Raw genomic sequence first — 17,981 nt, 5'->3', positions numbered from 1 at the left:
TGGCTATGCTGGTCCTCCACCCACAGATTAAAATGCTCAGAATATTTTGCAGTATTACATAGACTAGAACTACGTTCTCTAGCCCTAAAATCCATAGCTGTACCATAAAGCCTACTCCGAGGTGTCAGAGGCTTTCAAGGAGCCTCATAAAAATTTCTAAATCAACAGTATCTAACAGGTTTTTCATAACTGTCAAAATTGTGGAAAAATGTGTTAACATTTCTGTACCATCACAAAGAAAAGAAAAATCAACTGTGTTTTTATGGATACAGACAGGTAGAAAAATACACAATAATGTTTACAATTACTTATTGATACAATTAATTATTTTTAAAAAACAAATGGTAGAAGTTACAATTCAACACAAGTAAATAGCAGTTTTGCCATAAGTGGCAACAGTGTTGGATACCGTGGTTCTAAACTCTCAAACCAAATATATTCTGGAGACCTAACAAATATATTTTAGCATACAAATAGTTTTTCTAGTTTCTTTTATACAATTTTCTTACAACTCTAAGAAACTGTAACTAGAAAAAGTCAAAACATTATGTATCCATAAAGCTCTTACCTCTCCAAGATCACTACTGAAACATGAGATAAAGTCTAGAACACTAGTTTTATAGAACTTCAACCTGGAGTGGAATTTGTTATAATGAATACTATGCAAACTATATTTGTCCAACATGCTTCTATAAACTTAGTTATCAAGACTGTAACTGTAAACAGTTGATCACAAAGTTATCAAGTGCTACCAGTCACAAAATACAAAGACAAAATGGCTGGATGCAACAGGAAGTTGGAAAACTAGACCTAGCAGTCCAAGAAATGATATTAACCCAAACTTGCAAGTTGATCAATAAAAATTATATAAAACAATTTCAATGCAAAAGACCTTTCAATGTAAATCTGTTGTTCAAATTTGAAAATGAAATACCTATGTTGTAGCAACTTGAGCTAGTTTTCGACAAGATAATTGGATTAAAAGACACAATTGTCATTTTTTTCTTGATATATTTCACAAAAAAAGTTCATCCAGTTAAAAAATAAATAGCATCTTAATGGAAAACTAAAATAAAAGCATAGAAAATAATAATAAGATATGGAAAAACCACTATTTTCCTCATAAACTTTATGTTAAAAAAAAGCCACAAACAATCCCAATCAATAGAGCAGTGTTCATCATTCACTATTTAGCATATGCAACATGCAAAAGGGTTTCATATTACTAGTTGTAACCAAAATAAGTATTTACCTTAAGTTTCTATAATAGTTTGAAATCCATCTGATAAGCCTAATTATCTTGTCAAAAACCTTGATTCACATCAATAAATTAACTTTGCATGTTTTACAATGGAAATATGTACAAACTTCTCCAAGCATATTTACCTATTTTATATATAGGGCATATACTTGCCAGGGCAGGAATGATTTCCTAAAGTGCTAGAAAGCTGACAAAAATCCATACAACTTGAAGCAATGGAAGGTGATAATAGTCATATATATTTCATAGTATGCTATTATTTAAGTGCCAGATAGAAAGAAAAACACAACACTATTCTAAGTTTTCTTTAATTATGGTTACACTCTTCTGTTTTCCCAGATCCTTCATGTTATTGTCACGACATCACAAAAATGCTTCATTTTAAGACTCTTAAATCCTTTAGTAAATATAAAATGGCTGGCATTAATTACATTATTTTAAGTCTGACAGGTGAGTTTTGATCCTTTTTTTTTAAATATAAAACTTACAATAGAACAAACAATGGTGCAATTAATATCAAACTATTTTCTTAATCCAACATAGTTGTGAGTTAAGCTTAAACTTTCTTTTGGATATTATAGATAAATCTTTTGTAAGTTTTAAGATAAAGGCATACAACTGTTTATAAATTTCTGACACAGATCATTATTTTCACAAGACAATAAAGAAATCACACAACTTGTTCTAAAAAAAAATACAACACATTTGTTTTCAGTGAAAACCCTGACTCACCTCTACAGACTCTGCAATATAAACTATACTATTACATCTAAATGATTGAAATAAAAAGTTATTAATTACTTTATTAAACCTACAAAAGAAAGAAGATTCAAGTTTTTGTTTGAGCTATGAATAATTTCTAATTTGGTCGAACAAACTGTTAAGTATAGATGCCCAACTAATAATACATTTTAATCATTAGGGGTTCTAGTTTTCTTTTGTAAACTGACTAATAATGAAATGTGATTTTTGTCAAGTTTGCTATAGATGATAAATTACATCATTTGCAACAGTTCTTCAGTTCTGATATGAAATTTTTTTTCAGAAGTTACTGATAACAATTTGGTATTCACGTGAGTCAAAACCTGTAGGAAAACAAAACTGAAACTATTCCTTATTTCAACACTGCACATATATAATTTCAAGTTAAAACTTTTGTATTTAAAAATTATTGCACCAGTGATTGACATTTCATACCTGTTTTTAAAATATTCTTTTTATAATAAAAGTTCAAACTTGTAATAAAATAATACAGTTCATGTGTGTTGTTTAGAAAATTGTTAAGATTAGTTACATTAAAATACTGTTCTCTCAACAATCTCATTTTACCCGTCTCAATATGTGTACTGTTACTTGTTTGTTTGAAATGTAATATGTTGTACATTAGGTTTTAAAGCTATAACATGGTTGATTTTATGTAAAGATGCACTTGATAACTGTGTAATCCAAGCACTGGTGAAACTACAAAACATGGGCTTCCACATAAAAAGTAATTAGGCTGTTGGAATATCTTATGTTTGATAGGCCCTTCAGACCTCCCCACACTTGCAAAGGTATACTTACACCACTGAATCTAAGTTAAAACTTACAGTTATAAATAAAATAAATTAACCATGTTGATATTAACATTAGAATGATAAATATCTGGTTTTCAATTTCAAAGAACAATATGAACTATTAATATTATTTCATGAAAATAATTACCACCAAGTTAAGGAAACTTAGTTAATCAAAATACTAGTACACTTGTCTTTACCCAAAACGTTCAATCTCCTCAGCTGTTGCATTATTTTGTAACTGAGTGAGTTTAGTTTCTTTAAAATTCTTCTCCCTATAAATGGAATTAAATGAATAATGAGAGTGGCACGTACAAGATGTTTCATAGGACATTATTTTCATCAACTCCAAAATATTACATGGTATTTGTAGCAAAAGAGAGATTCTCACTGAAAAATCGTCAAACAAAATTATATTTTTATGACATTACTACACAAATAGTTAGATGAGAGTATAATGATATGTAAGATAACGTTCTGGGACCTCTTGGTCCATCTTCACTCTACTTATAAACAAAACAACTTAAGGCCAGCCCTCCATACACTTATCAAGCTGTTTCTTAAACTCACTTAAATTTTCTGCTTCCACAATTATGAAACTTTTAGTTTTAAAGCTACCAATTGCTTCTCATATGCTTGATGAGGGATGTAGAGTACTCATTAGTACAAACAGTAATTTAGCTTTGTTCAAATCATATGATTTGTGTCTGGCTACGGACATGAATATGTTATAAATCATTTCTTAATACACGAAATGTAACCAGTTATGTTGGTAGTTATAATATGCCACATTTTAGAATAATTACTTTAACAAATTTAGTAAAGAAACCACATTGAGTGTACTTGTTTGGATTATTTTTACTTTTATCATAACTAAAATATTATTATCATTTCTTATTCATTAAGAACATTACAAAGTTATAAGAAATGATAAACATATTTCCAATGGAAACAACTGTTTATAATGATTTCTATTTATTTCTTTGTCAATCAGTGTCGATACAACAAATCCCCCAGACAAACACTTTGAAAAAGACATTATTGGTGTGGTATAACTAGTTTTTAAAATAAACACAAAATTAAACTAGTAAGCTGCTTATAATGTTAGTAACCAGAGATGTAATTATTTTCTTTTACCCTTATTTCATCTGACTTTCATTTACCTTAATTAAATGATGTACTGTTGCTATTAAAAGAAACACAAAATACTTATGACTCATTATTAAACAATTACTAGTCATGCAATAAGTATTTATGTCTTTGTAGCTACGTTATTTAGAGTATGGTATTTCCAGGTAAATTCCAATTTCCCATCAAGAGTCAGACTGCTAAAAACAGTACCTTTGCTCAGGAAATAAGTGATTTGAATCTGATAACTAAATGTGAAATGATGACAATGAGTAAAATTATCAAATGTGATCTTTATTCTCATACAAATAATAATGATACAGTATATTCACTTCCCCTACAGAATCAATCAAATTACTATAAAATGGTGCATAGTTCCACAGTTTTCACTCTCTTGTGATTGGTCTCTTAGAACTAAAACTTGATATTTTTCTAAAATATCTTAACTAGACAATCTCCTAATAGAACAGAATTAAGGAAGCACACCTGAATTCAACACAAACAGGTAAGTTTGATTTCTTTGTACAGTTCCCAGTGTCACCTTGTGACCTTTATTCTCTCACAACATTTGTCACCTGTAACATTCAGATAACATCATATTGACTAGTAAAGAATATTATAAAAAATAATCCTTTGAACCTAAATTCTATATGTCACTGTAAAATCCTCTTGAATAGAATAGACATTACCTAGAATCAGTACCACATTAACATAACGTACTGTTTTGGGATAAGGGGCCTACTGGTCAATTTTATCTTTTAGTATAGAATATTTTTGGTTTTTTTTAATCTTAAATACAACCCTTATCATTCATATACTAATCACACTTTCTCTTAAACTCCCTTAAGTATAATGCCTCACAACATCTGAAGGCAACCAATTCCAAAGATCAACTACCCTGTTACGAAAATAAAATTTGGCAAAAGATATTCTATCTAGCCAAAATTTATATTTGTGTCCCAGAATCCAACTGTTCTCACTGTTAAGTATGAATAAATATGATGAATCAACATTGTTAAATACCTTTACAATTTTAAACACCTCAATCAGATCCTCTGTAACTCTTCTTTTTTCAATAGAAAACAATTTCCAAGATTTTAAATATTGCCTTCATCCCAGGCACCATTCTGGTAACCCTCCTCTGAACACCTTCTGTCAGCTTAATATTCTTCCTAAAGTAAGGAGCCCAACATGAAACACAATATTCCAAATGTGGTTTAATATCATAAGCTCTTTAATCTTGTATTCAATACTTCTTAAGATTCAACCTAAAATCATATTTGCCCTACTTCTATCATTATACTGCTTTGTAGGCCTAAGAGACTGACCAACCATTTTGCCAAGACCCCTTTTCTTTCATAATAGTGTTAAGGTTTTTCCCATCTACATTATCCTCATAATTCAAATTATTTATAACCCACATGTATTTGCTTACATTTATTATAATTAAAACCCATTTGCTCAATTCACTAAATCCTTCTGTAAATCAAAAGCATCCTCTCCACAGTGAGCAACACCCAAGATCATAACATCATTTGCAAATTCAAGTGGGCCCCAAGCTAATATAAATTAGCGCCATAACCATTCTTTTAAGTAAATAGCTTAAAAATTTAATAAACTAAACTTAGTTTAATAAAAAAGTAATGAAATATATTTTTTTAAACACCTGATTTATTATTATATCCAACATGCACAATAGGCACTGGGCAATTGCCTCTTTTGCACATTGGATAAAATTGTCCTACCTATTGTAGAGAACAAAGAAACTTGAATGAGGCCATCTCAATGACTTTATCATCTGTTCATGATAAAACAGTATAGGAACCAGATTAATAAAAAAAAAAAAAAAATTAAATTACACAACTAAATAAAGCAGCTAGAAAGACACTGATATATTAGCATATCAAGTGATTCTTGGTACAATATTATCTATGAACAAAATAGATTCAATAAGTTTTTGTGCTTCTTGTTTACTTTACAAAAACATTACCAGTGTGCATAGTTTTATATTAAACTGTAAAGGCATTTATCTCTGTACAAGTGTATGTTTAAGCTAATTATAAAATAATGAAAGATGATTGTTATTTCTACCAATAAGTTGTCTCAAGTATACAGACTGATATTACTGCTGTATTTAATTTGGGTGTGTTTTCTTATAGCAAAGCCACATCGGTCTCTCTGCTGAGCCCACTGAAGGGAATCAAACCCCTGATTTTAGCGTTGCAAATCCGTAGACTTACCGCTGTACTAGCAGGGGCAGTTAATTTGGTATACAAATTATTTATATAATGTATCAATATTTATCACAATTTCCCTGAATGAAATTTTATTTACTAAGCAAAGTTTTTTTTTTCTCAGCAGACCTTTATTGCCAACAGATATCTGTTTTTACTTACTGTATATTTAGTTTTTAATGAAAACAGAACACATAAATAACAGTACCATTTCTATCTGTTATTTTAGGTCCCTGTGTTCATATAAGGTCAGCCAAATTACAATAACCTAAATGCATTGACTTATTACAGTTAAGTATCACTTGCCATGAATTGATCAACTTTATAATTTATCCAAACCACGTTGTTGCATATTTTGACATCCTCAGTTTTAAAGTTTAAGTTATCAGTAAACACCACTAACTTTTTAATTTTACTTTTCCTTAAAATATATAGTGGAATTCAATACCTATTATATGCCAGTAATTTAATTCACTTTGGTAGAGTTTTGTATGTTTCAAAGGGATTATATATATAATGTTGTATGCTAATTTTCAATATCATAGTAATGTTTGATTTAGAAATATACTTACTTGAATTATGGATGCATGTGCATTTTATAATAGTTTCAAAGTAACTGGCTGCTACTCACTTTTTAAACACCTCTAGCTTATTTGTCAAATATATTTTTGGTTAGTCTTGCATTCAATTGCTTTACATGCATACTTAAACAATCTTTGTGTATCAAAAACCTAAAAGGACTGTATGTTGTTCCACATAATTATTATTCAATGTAACATACATATAAAAAGTGAACAGCTTATGAGAAGCAAAGAATTTCACTAGCACCAGCTCCAGCTAAAAACAAAACTTGTGTTGAGCACATGTTTTGTTGAGAGGAGAATGTTACAAGGTTCCAGTTTTTTTTTCAAACTATAACTACAAACCTGCCTCACATGGGCACTGAACTCCTGATTTGTAGTGCTATAAGCTTTTAAGCCTTTGATTCACAAGAGCATTCAATCTTAAAGATATATACTAATGAAATCTGTACTCTCACATACATTTCTCGAATGTTATTTTATCACAGCAAATTTTTCACCACTTGGTGTGTACATGTACATGTATCAACAAAAGTTTTTAATGTTATTGTTTTAACAGTTTTATCACTAGGTAGACTCTTTTCAATTATTTGTTAGAGAATAATGCAAAGTCTAGTCCACTTAATGATAGGAAAAGCTTTATTTCTTCTATCAAAACATTTAGCAAGTTTACTGAGCAACAGGATATTTATAACAAATAATGCTTGCCACTTACTTCTGAATCTCTAACAATTTTTTTTAAAAAATAAACCCAAAATGTGCAACACATGAATAAATGATCGAGTAACAAAATTGACTAACACTTGCTAACTCAATAATAAAGCCAATCCTACTCTGTTTCAACTAGCTTTTCTATTGTTCAAATTGTCTCCTAAACTTTCAAGGCATTTCCACATGTTACATAATCTTCACATGATAGCAAAACTTCAAGCAATTAATACAGATGTCTAAATTAAACTACACAAAATATGGCAGATCACATGCACTGCTTACCTATATTATGAAGTCTCGCAATCTTTTCACATGAAGAAAGCAGCAGTACATTAAATTCTGACTCCCATAATTAGTAGTAAATTAATTTTTTTTATAATTAATACTATTAATGTTTACTAATATAGTCATTACAATGATCAAATCATTAACTCTATGAAAAAAATACAATTCAAATTTACATAGAAAAACAAAACTTTATTTACTCATGTAATGTCTAAAATATCTAATCACCAAATACTTGTTGTGGTTTAAGGCAAAAAGGTGTAACAAGCTCTTATGATTTATCATTACTTTCTGCGTTGTCACTGTAAGAGTTCTTTTCAGGTAGATAGTTGAGCAAATCCACCCTGGTGATGCTGTTACAAGTGGTCTTGATAAGAAACCACAGAATGTCAAGCAGGATGATTTACTTGTTGTGAGCTTTTCTCTGTAACTAACCACTCGGCTATTTTCCCAGCCATGTGCTTCCTAAGATGATCATGATAGATCATCATTGGCTTAAACCACTAGACTGACCGAGTTCTGCTCTTTTGCACTTTATGTTGGATGTCCTCATACTTTGTGCTCCCATCTTTGCTGCCAGTGGAAGTCCAACTTCTAAAAGGAGTAACTGTTGTGTATTGCAAACACACTTCCTGGTCTTGCACTATTAAACTATTTGAAGCTAGTCTAATATCATATTTGTGTTTCCTCATGAAGTCTATTTCCAACATGCACTCTTCCTTGATGTCAATTGCATTCATACAATGACATGTGGGAAAGCTTATCACCACGAGGGTGACTTCTTTCTTCTTGCTAAAATTTTATGTCACTTGTTATTTACAATACTCCATTAATTCTCTTGTTTTATTTCTGGAGACAATTTCAACCTTTAATTAACATATAAAGCTCAGTAATGGCAGCTGTAGAACCACATGTCAGTCAACATGTTACAAGGTTTTCCATTAATAAGTCCCTTAACCCACACACTGACTTCTTTAAGTAACACACTCCTCATTTCAGTTGTGGCTAATGAAGCATTCTTATTTTTAGGATAACATCTCCTTGGTTTATTATTGACAAGTGATTCACCACAGTCTTTGATATAACACTCACAGTTTCCACGTTATTAGCAGTTTCCTTTTCCTATCGATTGCAAGTAGTTGCTATTGCCTAAAGACTGGCAATACACCTTTTAAAGTGCAACGGAAACATCTTTCCTATGGTTTACTTCTTTCATTCTTCTAATCATCCACTAAAAGTAGTTGATGTTTCACACTGTTTGAACTGATGACTAACTAATTCCTGGATGGTGTCTTTGGTTATTTATCTGCAAATATAAATGATTCAAGTTCCAATATTAACTAAACAACTTTTCTAGAAAATGTACAACTACTTTGCTTTAGCCTAATTTCCACATCTTCTTCCACTATAAAGGAAAATGTAGATAAGATAAATGTGCACCTCTTTCCTTGTCTTCAGCAAGTTCTATGATTTCCTCACTACTCTGCTCCTAGCAGTTGCTTTGGAATTCAATATAACATAATACTCCAAATTTCTTTGATATGGCAGTCATCAATGCCCAACAGTTGTTATGGGTTTCAGATGGAAGACTGATTGATGTTATTACAACTGGTCATGTTAAATGAGTATCAAATTGAATAACCTGCTCTTATTCCATTCATTATGTTACATTTTCATAATAGTTTGTAAGTTTTTCAACTGGACAACATAATTTATCTAGCCTCCTAAAATATATAACAATCAGTGTTTTATTAGACAGGTAAATTGATATCCTGCCGGTACAGTTACAAGCATCTTTAAAATGCAGATTTGGGAGATGTCACGCAGAGAATAAACCAAACTTGGAAAAGAAGAAACAAAGAAGCAAGCACAAATAAAATCTTTATTCACAATGAAAATTATAACATTAAATATTTCATTTTCTTACCAGTGTCTAATTCTGTTGTGACTAACTGAATGCTTGGATGAAAAACTTTATACAAACATATACATTAAGACAATAATAATTTTATGTCATACCTATACAGGACAAAGAGAATTATGATTACTTCCCAAATTAAAAAGAACATAAATCAAGCACACCAGAATACAATGCTGGATACAGACTTTTCCAAATAGCATTTACAAAAAGAAAACAAAACATAATTTACACCAATTTTTTTCCAAGTATTTAAGCACCATCTGATATGGGCTTGCACCTTCAAAGAGGTGACAGACACAGGATCGAAGCATCCTTCCACAAGTTCATTTCCTATGGCTTCTCTGGTCTTGTCAATACTATCTTTATGCACTATTTTTATATTTCTATAATTTATATGTAGAGAAACATAAACCTATTTTAAAGTATTCAATGAATGTTAAATAGTGTTAAAGACTTAGAATGACCATTTTTACTTATTCATCTCTCATGTGAGGGAACACAATTTTTCACAATTATGCTGTGATAGAGCAAACTTATGGCAAATTTATTCATATACATATGTGAAGTGATGAACCAATACAGCATGCTTAGAAAATGTTCATACAGCAAACACTAATATGAACTTTATAATACATAAATCATTATTTTGTACACTATATGTTAATTATGATTAATGTCACAACAAGGAAGTATGGCACTTGGAGCCATTGACTTGTTTGTGAGCTCCTCACTCTTACATTGGCACTCATTATAATGTTTACTATGAAAGACCCTGTCTTCAACTTCAGCTTTCACACAAGCATAAAAATGTCTGTTACACATTATCCACACTTACAGCTAACCTATCATATGTAGGTAGCATGTTTTGATCAGAAGTTAATTTCAGCCTCAAGAGGGTTGACAAATAAATTGCACTCTTCTCTAACTGTATTACAGCAGCCTTGTTATAGCAAAGGTTATACACTTGAATTACAACATATGGTAACTTGATCATATCAACACCTAGCCATCTTACGTTTTATGTACAGCCTACGACATACTTCACTAATAGGGACATCTGATATGGGTGGAATACTACCTTCTGGTAGAGGTTGTGTCATTTCAGTTGCATATTCATCTGTTATCACATATGGAGAATTAAGAGGCTCAGTCAATAAAAAGTTGATACCAGGATAAAGACAGGTGGCAAAGACAAAAATTCCAACACAAACAAATACAGGGATTGCTACTGCCCAATATTTCTGTGGCCAGTAGGTAAACCCAAGTATACAAAGCCATTCTCCAGGTACAAAAGCCCACACTAAATAAACAACCAAAGTAAGATAGCATCCTAGCCACAGAACAAAACCATACACTCCACGTGGGAAATATGGTGCTGGTGTGTTGAAATTCTGTGACATTTTGACAAATGTGCAATAACAGAAGTTTAGCTCTGGGCAGAATAAAACAGGAGATTTAACTTATTTTAGAAATCTATTGTATCAATACAGAAGTATAGTCTCACAGTTCAGATTTCTCTGGCACCTTAATAACACAATGAATATGTCCATAAAATAGGTCAAACTTTCAGCTGTCATATGGTTTTGCAATAATTTCTGAAATAGAAATAAAGAAAATTCACTAACTGAGGAGAAAAAAAGGTTACAAAAATATAATAACAAACAATGAAAATTAATGATAAATATAAATTTATTGTTGAACTCAGTACTGCAATTATTAAAGAGAATAATCATATTTTATAAAAACTGAACAATAAAATCAATAAAAGATTTATATATATATAGTACAAAATCCAGACTTCATAGAAACACTGAAAGATTTACATATAGAGAGTACAAATCCTAGACTTTATGGAAACACTTGTACAAAATCAGTAATCAATAGTAATGTCACTAATCTATTAAAAAAAAATATTAAGCAAAGTTTCCCAGTATATATGAGGTTTAAGCATAGATGGAAGCATTATTTTTTCTGTATAGTTACAAGGTGATTCCCTGATACGGCATGTAGATAGAATAGTCTGTGTGGTAAGTAGGAAGAAAAAAGTGAGATTATGTTACCCTATGGAACAGATAGAAGACATAACATACAGAGCAAGAGATATAATCAAAAGGACTAGCAACGATGCAATCTTTGTTGTGTACGTGGGGGCAAATAATATAAAGAGGAGGAAGTAAGAGGGGTAATTGATAAGTATAAGGGTTAACAAAAGCATTTAACAATAAAGGCAATAAATAAATTGTTTCAGTGAATCTGCCAAGAATTAATTGTGAAGGTAAAAGTTTGAGTAGGTCACTGGAGCTAAATTAATGTCAGAATGAGCAGGTTAGCTGGTTGGGCAGTTCAGTGAGAAGAGGGAACTTTTTTGAATGAATGGTTTACACCTTAGTAGGAAAGGGTTTAGCATGCCTGCAAGGATTATTAACTCAAATGTAAGTGAAATTTTAAACTTGGAGTAGACAGCAGCGAGGACAAAGCTAAACTAAATGAAACAAAATTGAAATGTAAAGGAAAGTTTATCATAGAAAATCAATGGAGTACTAATTATAATATGCTTAATTGTTACTGTTGTAACATTAGAAGTGTAAAAAATAAAATGGATGACTTTTGGGCAATGGTAAGAATTTGAATTTTGTTTTGAATTTTTCACAAAACTACACGAGGGATATCTGCACTAGCCGTCCCTAATTTAGCAGTATAAGACTAGAGGGAAGGCAGCTAGTCATCACCACCCACTGCCAACTCTTGGGCTACTCTTTTACCAATGAATTTACCATCACATTATAGCACTTCCATGGCTGAAAGGGCAAGCATGTTTGGTGTGACAGAGATTCGAACCTACAACCCTCAGATTATGAGTTGAGCTCCTTTACCATCTGGCCATGCCATGCCACACTTGTAGGAATAGATTGTAATATAATGGGAATAACCGAAATTTGGTTAAATGCAGATGATTTTAATAAGAAAAATTTCTTGAAATCCATGGTTATAGGAAAATGTTTCTCCGTCTGTAAGGGTGTATGTGGATTTTCAGAAATTATTTGACAAAGGCTTCTAAAGAAAATTATCTCTATAGGTGTGGAAATAAGTTAACTATATAGAAGAGTGACTTGACAGAAGAAGAAAAAGGATTCTTATAACTGGACAGTCTTAAAACCATTACATTTTATGAAAAATGCAAGATATTGCATGTGGGCCATCATAATTTCAATTAGAAGAATAATTTGGGTGGGAATAACCTTAAAAGTGTCATGAAAGAAAAGGATCTTAGGTAGTGGTAGAGCAAATAGGATTTTTAGGTTATATCTACAGAAATATTGAATACAAGTCAAAAAAGGTTATAATTTCATTGTATACATTACTGGTTAGGCAACACTTGGAATATTGTGTTCAGTATTGTGCTTCTTACCTGAGGAAAGAATTCAAGAAAAGATTGCTAAATTGATACCACGGAGGGGAGTTGTCATAAGAGGAGCAATTAAGATCTTTTAAATTGTTTTATATTTAAATCAGAAGATTTAAAGGGAATATGATTGAAGCATTTAAGATTGTAAAAGAAATTAATAATGATGATGCATCATCATCTTTCACACTTAACAGGAAGAATTAAAAACTAGGAAACACAAATACAGATTTAGACAAGGTACAAGCTGTCTTCAGTTAAGACAATTTTATTTTTCAAATATGTTTGTTCGCCATTGAAAGAAGTTGTCTTCGGATGTTACGAAGGCAGTAAATTTGAGTGAGTTTAGAAGAAAGCTTGATAAATATATGAATGATAAGGGCTAACTTTATATTTTGTTTTAATAGTTTTAGTTTGGCTAAGAGGATGGGACAGCCGAGATGGACCAACAAGTCCCTTGTTGTACTTAAATATTATGTTAAGTGCAAATTATATCAAAACATTTTTATGACAGTAATGTAAAAATAAATCTTTATTCAACTTGAAAAACTCAGTGACTAATAATTAAGACTTGAATGTAATTATCTTACATAAGTGGGTAGAAAAATTAAGCAAATTCATTATTTTCTTTACAATAATTTAAAGGAAGCTATTAAGTATAAGAAACAAAATAATTTGGTCAAAATTTCAAACAAATTACAAATTAAGCACACAATGATAATATGGAGGAGTTTAACTGTATGCGAGTTCACTACCAGAGTTAACTACCAGTTATTTGTTCACAGCTATGATATACATACAGCTTACAATATTTCTGATTTAATTAGATTACTGGTGAACAAAATTTTGACTCCATACAATGAGTTTAAATTTAGTGTAACTTAATGTACTTCATAAAATGTTTTAAATTTTGATAGTTTATTTTGCTAACTGGGAAATGCAACTATTTTCCTACCCTTCACTGTTTTTTCAGCAAACTTCTGCATAACTAGCTCTGAATAGGTGAAAGTTAAAACCTTTAGATGATAGAGTTTTAACAAATACATATGGACTGAAGATTTCACATTTTTCCCTGATATATCATTTATTTCCACATCTTTAATCAGACTAGACTCAAATTAGTAAAGATATATAATGAAAACATTTTCAGAATTTTTTAAAATCTTGAATAAAACATCTCAAACACCATAAAAATGTTTCGTTTCTCATACCTATTGAACTTTAGCCTAGTCAGCAAAGGTTTAAAAGTTAACAAACAGTATTAACTGTTTAAAAAAAAGTTTCATATTGTAAAAATAAGCCAAAATTTAAATTACACAAGCTAATTGCTGATTTAAATAGTGTTTCTAGTGAACGTAAATTATTTGTTTCCTTTTTGGAATTTACTCATCTTAAACAAGTAACCTGTTGCTTTATAAAATTAAATCGGCAGATATCGAGAAATCACACAGTTTAAGTTAAAACAGCACAACAGGTGGTCATTAGGTAACACAATCTTTCCATTTATAAGGTAGCCATTCATAAAAAAAACATATATGCAGATACTGATATCTCACATAGTTTTTACATACTATACTAGTTTAATTATGCTGTTTCATTGGTAAATTTTAATTAGTATTACAAATAGTTAAAACAACACAGTTTCAGGAGAGTATAAACTTTGATAACACAATTAACAAATTGTTTGAATTGTAACTATTAAGTTTTTATTGATTTTACTTGCAAGTGTAGTTACTGAAAGAAGAATTTTGGCTTTAAAACATCTTAAAGATTATATTGCAGAAGTCTCCGATATTTTGAATGATTACGATATATTTTAGAAGTTAAAAAACAAATGATGCCACTACACTGAGGTCTTTCTTATGATTGAATAAATAAAAAGTTATTTCTGGTCTTACTTTTCCTTTCATCAGACTAGTATATTTGCACTGTGGTATTTTGTATAGTTCATCACAGATTCACAAAACTGAATACCCTGCAAGCTTTATACTAATTATGGACTCAAATATGATACCTTTAGCAGTAAATCAGCAGGTGTTTAACACCTTTAAGAAAAGGATTGTACAATTTTATCAGCTTAGTCCATAACAACTTCACTATCAAATCTTTATATGAACACTAAAGATGTGGAAACACAGAGTAGCCATGATGTGATTAATACATTGTCTGATACTATATGATTTAAATATTTTCATAAAATTTAGCAAGCTTCTAGTAACCATAAGTCTTTTGTACAGAAAAATATATAGAGTAATTTTGCTATAAATTAATGATTCAATAAATTAAATGAGCATTGAGTACTATGTGTTGTCTTCATTTATCTTACTAGAACCATCACATGCAAGGAAACATAAAAATTAATCATTACAAAACAGACAAATATTAACATTATTTCACTTCTCTTACCAGCTGCCATTTAGCTGACCAAACTTGGGAATTTGAAAGAGCACTGTAACATTTTAAGTACTTAAATGTGTCAATGTTAGTGACATAGGTAACAAATTACAGACAAGACTTTCAAACTTTGTTACAAACTGTTTGTAAAACTTATGCATCTAGATACATATCATACCATGGCATCAATATCTAGATACAAATTGTATTGACTACTATGATGAGATATGCACCACTAACAAAAATACCAATTAGATGTATTAAGTATTGAATTTATTTATGATCACAATGAAAAAGTGGTCATGCCAAATCTGTTTACTAAACTTACTTGAATGTCCAATCAAATAATATTATATCTTGTAGCAGTAAATATCTATGATCATATTCATGGTGTGGTTGCAGAACTGAGACTGGCACATAGGTCTATTCTCAAGGGAATGTTTGGTTAAAACAATGTTTCAAAAAATTTAAATCATTTTTACATATGTTGTTGCCACATTGTTTGTATTTAGAAAGGACAAACATACTGAGCCTTTTTTGTGGAAAAACTGAAAGCTATTTCAAAGTTTCCACATTCATTTTAGTTTTTGTTTCTTTTAGTTGAAAATAATCTTTAGCAAGTCTTTTGCTTACTTGTAAATTGCAGTATCATACATTTTAAAATTCAGCTAGAGGTAATTTGAATATACCACTTCAACTGAAGTAACTTTTTAATTGTAAAATGTTTTTTCCTGATATCTTTTTTTCAAATGAACGTATTTTCTGCTAATCAGTTACTTGCAATTTTACATATCATTTTTACACATTTACTATGTATAATATATAAACTTAATAAAGTATAATACATGTATATGCATTCATACTAACTTTCAGAGAATATTAACATTGGGATTTCAAAAACACAAACATATTTTTATCTACTTAATTATACTTTGGGCAACATTTTCCTTTCGGTAATCTTAAAACTCAATAAATGTGATAAAATTAAAGCTTTTTTTTTTTTTTTTTCTACCAGCCATATCACATGAAATAACGAATATGGCAATTTTAGAATAAAGGCATTTGGATCACAACTATAAAACTGACAAGAAAAACAACCGCACACAAACAGAACAATAAATAACAGACTTCTAAAATTAACGGCCCAATATTTACTTAGTAAGTTACACTTACAATTTGAACGCCGAAAGCCAGATTATTAAAACAGAGAAAGTAAATACCTACACTTCACTTTCATAACAATCACAGGATTAAAGTATGTATTACTATGCCAGCGCCCTCTAAAACCATCGAAAAAGTATGTGAATGATAAAAATATTTCATACTTACATTGCTCATGAAAACCTCATATGTTTCTTCTTCGAATATTCCTTCGAAGCTATTTTATATTAGTAAGAATTAGATAATTAAACAATTAAGAACCAAGCACATAAAGAACATTAAATTACCCGCAACAATTACAACCATGTTTCTTTCATGAAAAATCTGGGAAGTCCCGTCTTTCATTATCAATTTGTCAGACTGACATAGCCTGATGATTAAAACACTCGACTCTCAGTTTTCACCGTACATATTCATCCTTTGAACCGTGGAGGTGCTATTATGTGATTATTAATTTTTCTTTCCGTCGTGCCAAACATGTTCGCCCTTTCAGCCGTGGGGACGTTATAATGTGACGTACAATCCCACTATTCGTTGGTAAAAGAGTAGCCTAAGAGTTGGCGGTGGGTGATGATGACCAGCTGCTAAATTAGGGACGGCTAGCGCAGATAGCCCTCGAGTAGCTTTGTGCGAAATTTAAAACAAACAAACAATTTTTCTTTTCATTGGTAAAAAATAGACCAGAAGTTCACGATAGATGATGTCTATTTATTTATTTTTGAATTTCGCGCAAAACTACACGAGGGAATGCAACTAGTCATCACCATCCACTGCCAACTCTGTGGTTACTCTTTTATCAACAAAAAATGGGATTGATCATCACTTTATAACGCCCCCACGGCCGAAAGGGCGAGCTTGTTTGGTGTGATGGGGATTTGAAACCGCGACCCTCGGTTTATGAGTCGAGTGTGGGTGATGTTGGTTCGTTGTCTTCTCTTCACTGCTAATACTGGGAGGGGGAATATACTATGAATGCATAAGATATTTCATCTTTCTGGGAGAAGTTAGAAAAATATATAAAGACAGTAAATAATATTATATACGCTATTATATTTCCGTGAATGTTAACGTCTTGTAAAACACACAGAGTAAAATACAAACAAAATGAATTTTTAAAACACATTTTTTTTAAGTGGTAGGAGAGCTCGACTCGCCATGTGAAGGTCGTAGGCTTGATTATTCGTCCTACCAAATATGCGCACCTTCTCAACTGCGGCAGCTTTATTAACTTGTGGTCAAGCCCACTTTTCATTGGTAAAAGAGTGGCCCAAGAATTGGCCGTGGATAGTGATGATTAGTTGCCTTCATTCCAGTCTTATATTGCTAAATTAGGGACAGATAGCGCA

The 17,981-nt window shown here is 30.9% G+C and overlaps 1 long non-coding RNA gene across 1 annotated transcript; it reads right to left on the bottom strand.

The window, feature by feature from the left end:
* Positions 1 to 7,381: 7,381 nt before the first annotated feature.
* On the bottom strand, positions 7,382 to 16,752 carry LOC143246481 (uncharacterized). Its single transcript, XR_013025989.1, has 2 exons — positions 16,648 to 16,752; positions 7,382 to 11,272 (listed from the first exon to the last, which is right to left on the bottom strand). It is a non-coding gene; the product is annotated as an uncharacterized LOC143246481 (long non-coding RNA).
* Positions 16,753 to 17,981: the final 1,229 nt, after the last annotated feature.

The sequence above is a fragment of the Tachypleus tridentatus genome, chromosome 3, assembly GCF_004210375.1.
Source record: "Tachypleus tridentatus isolate NWPU-2018 chromosome 3, ASM421037v1, whole genome shotgun sequence".
Lineage (NCBI taxonomy): Eukaryota > Metazoa > Arthropoda > Merostomata > Xiphosura > Limulidae > Tachypleus > Tachypleus tridentatus.
This window is presented reverse-complemented; position numbering and strand designations above follow the sequence as displayed.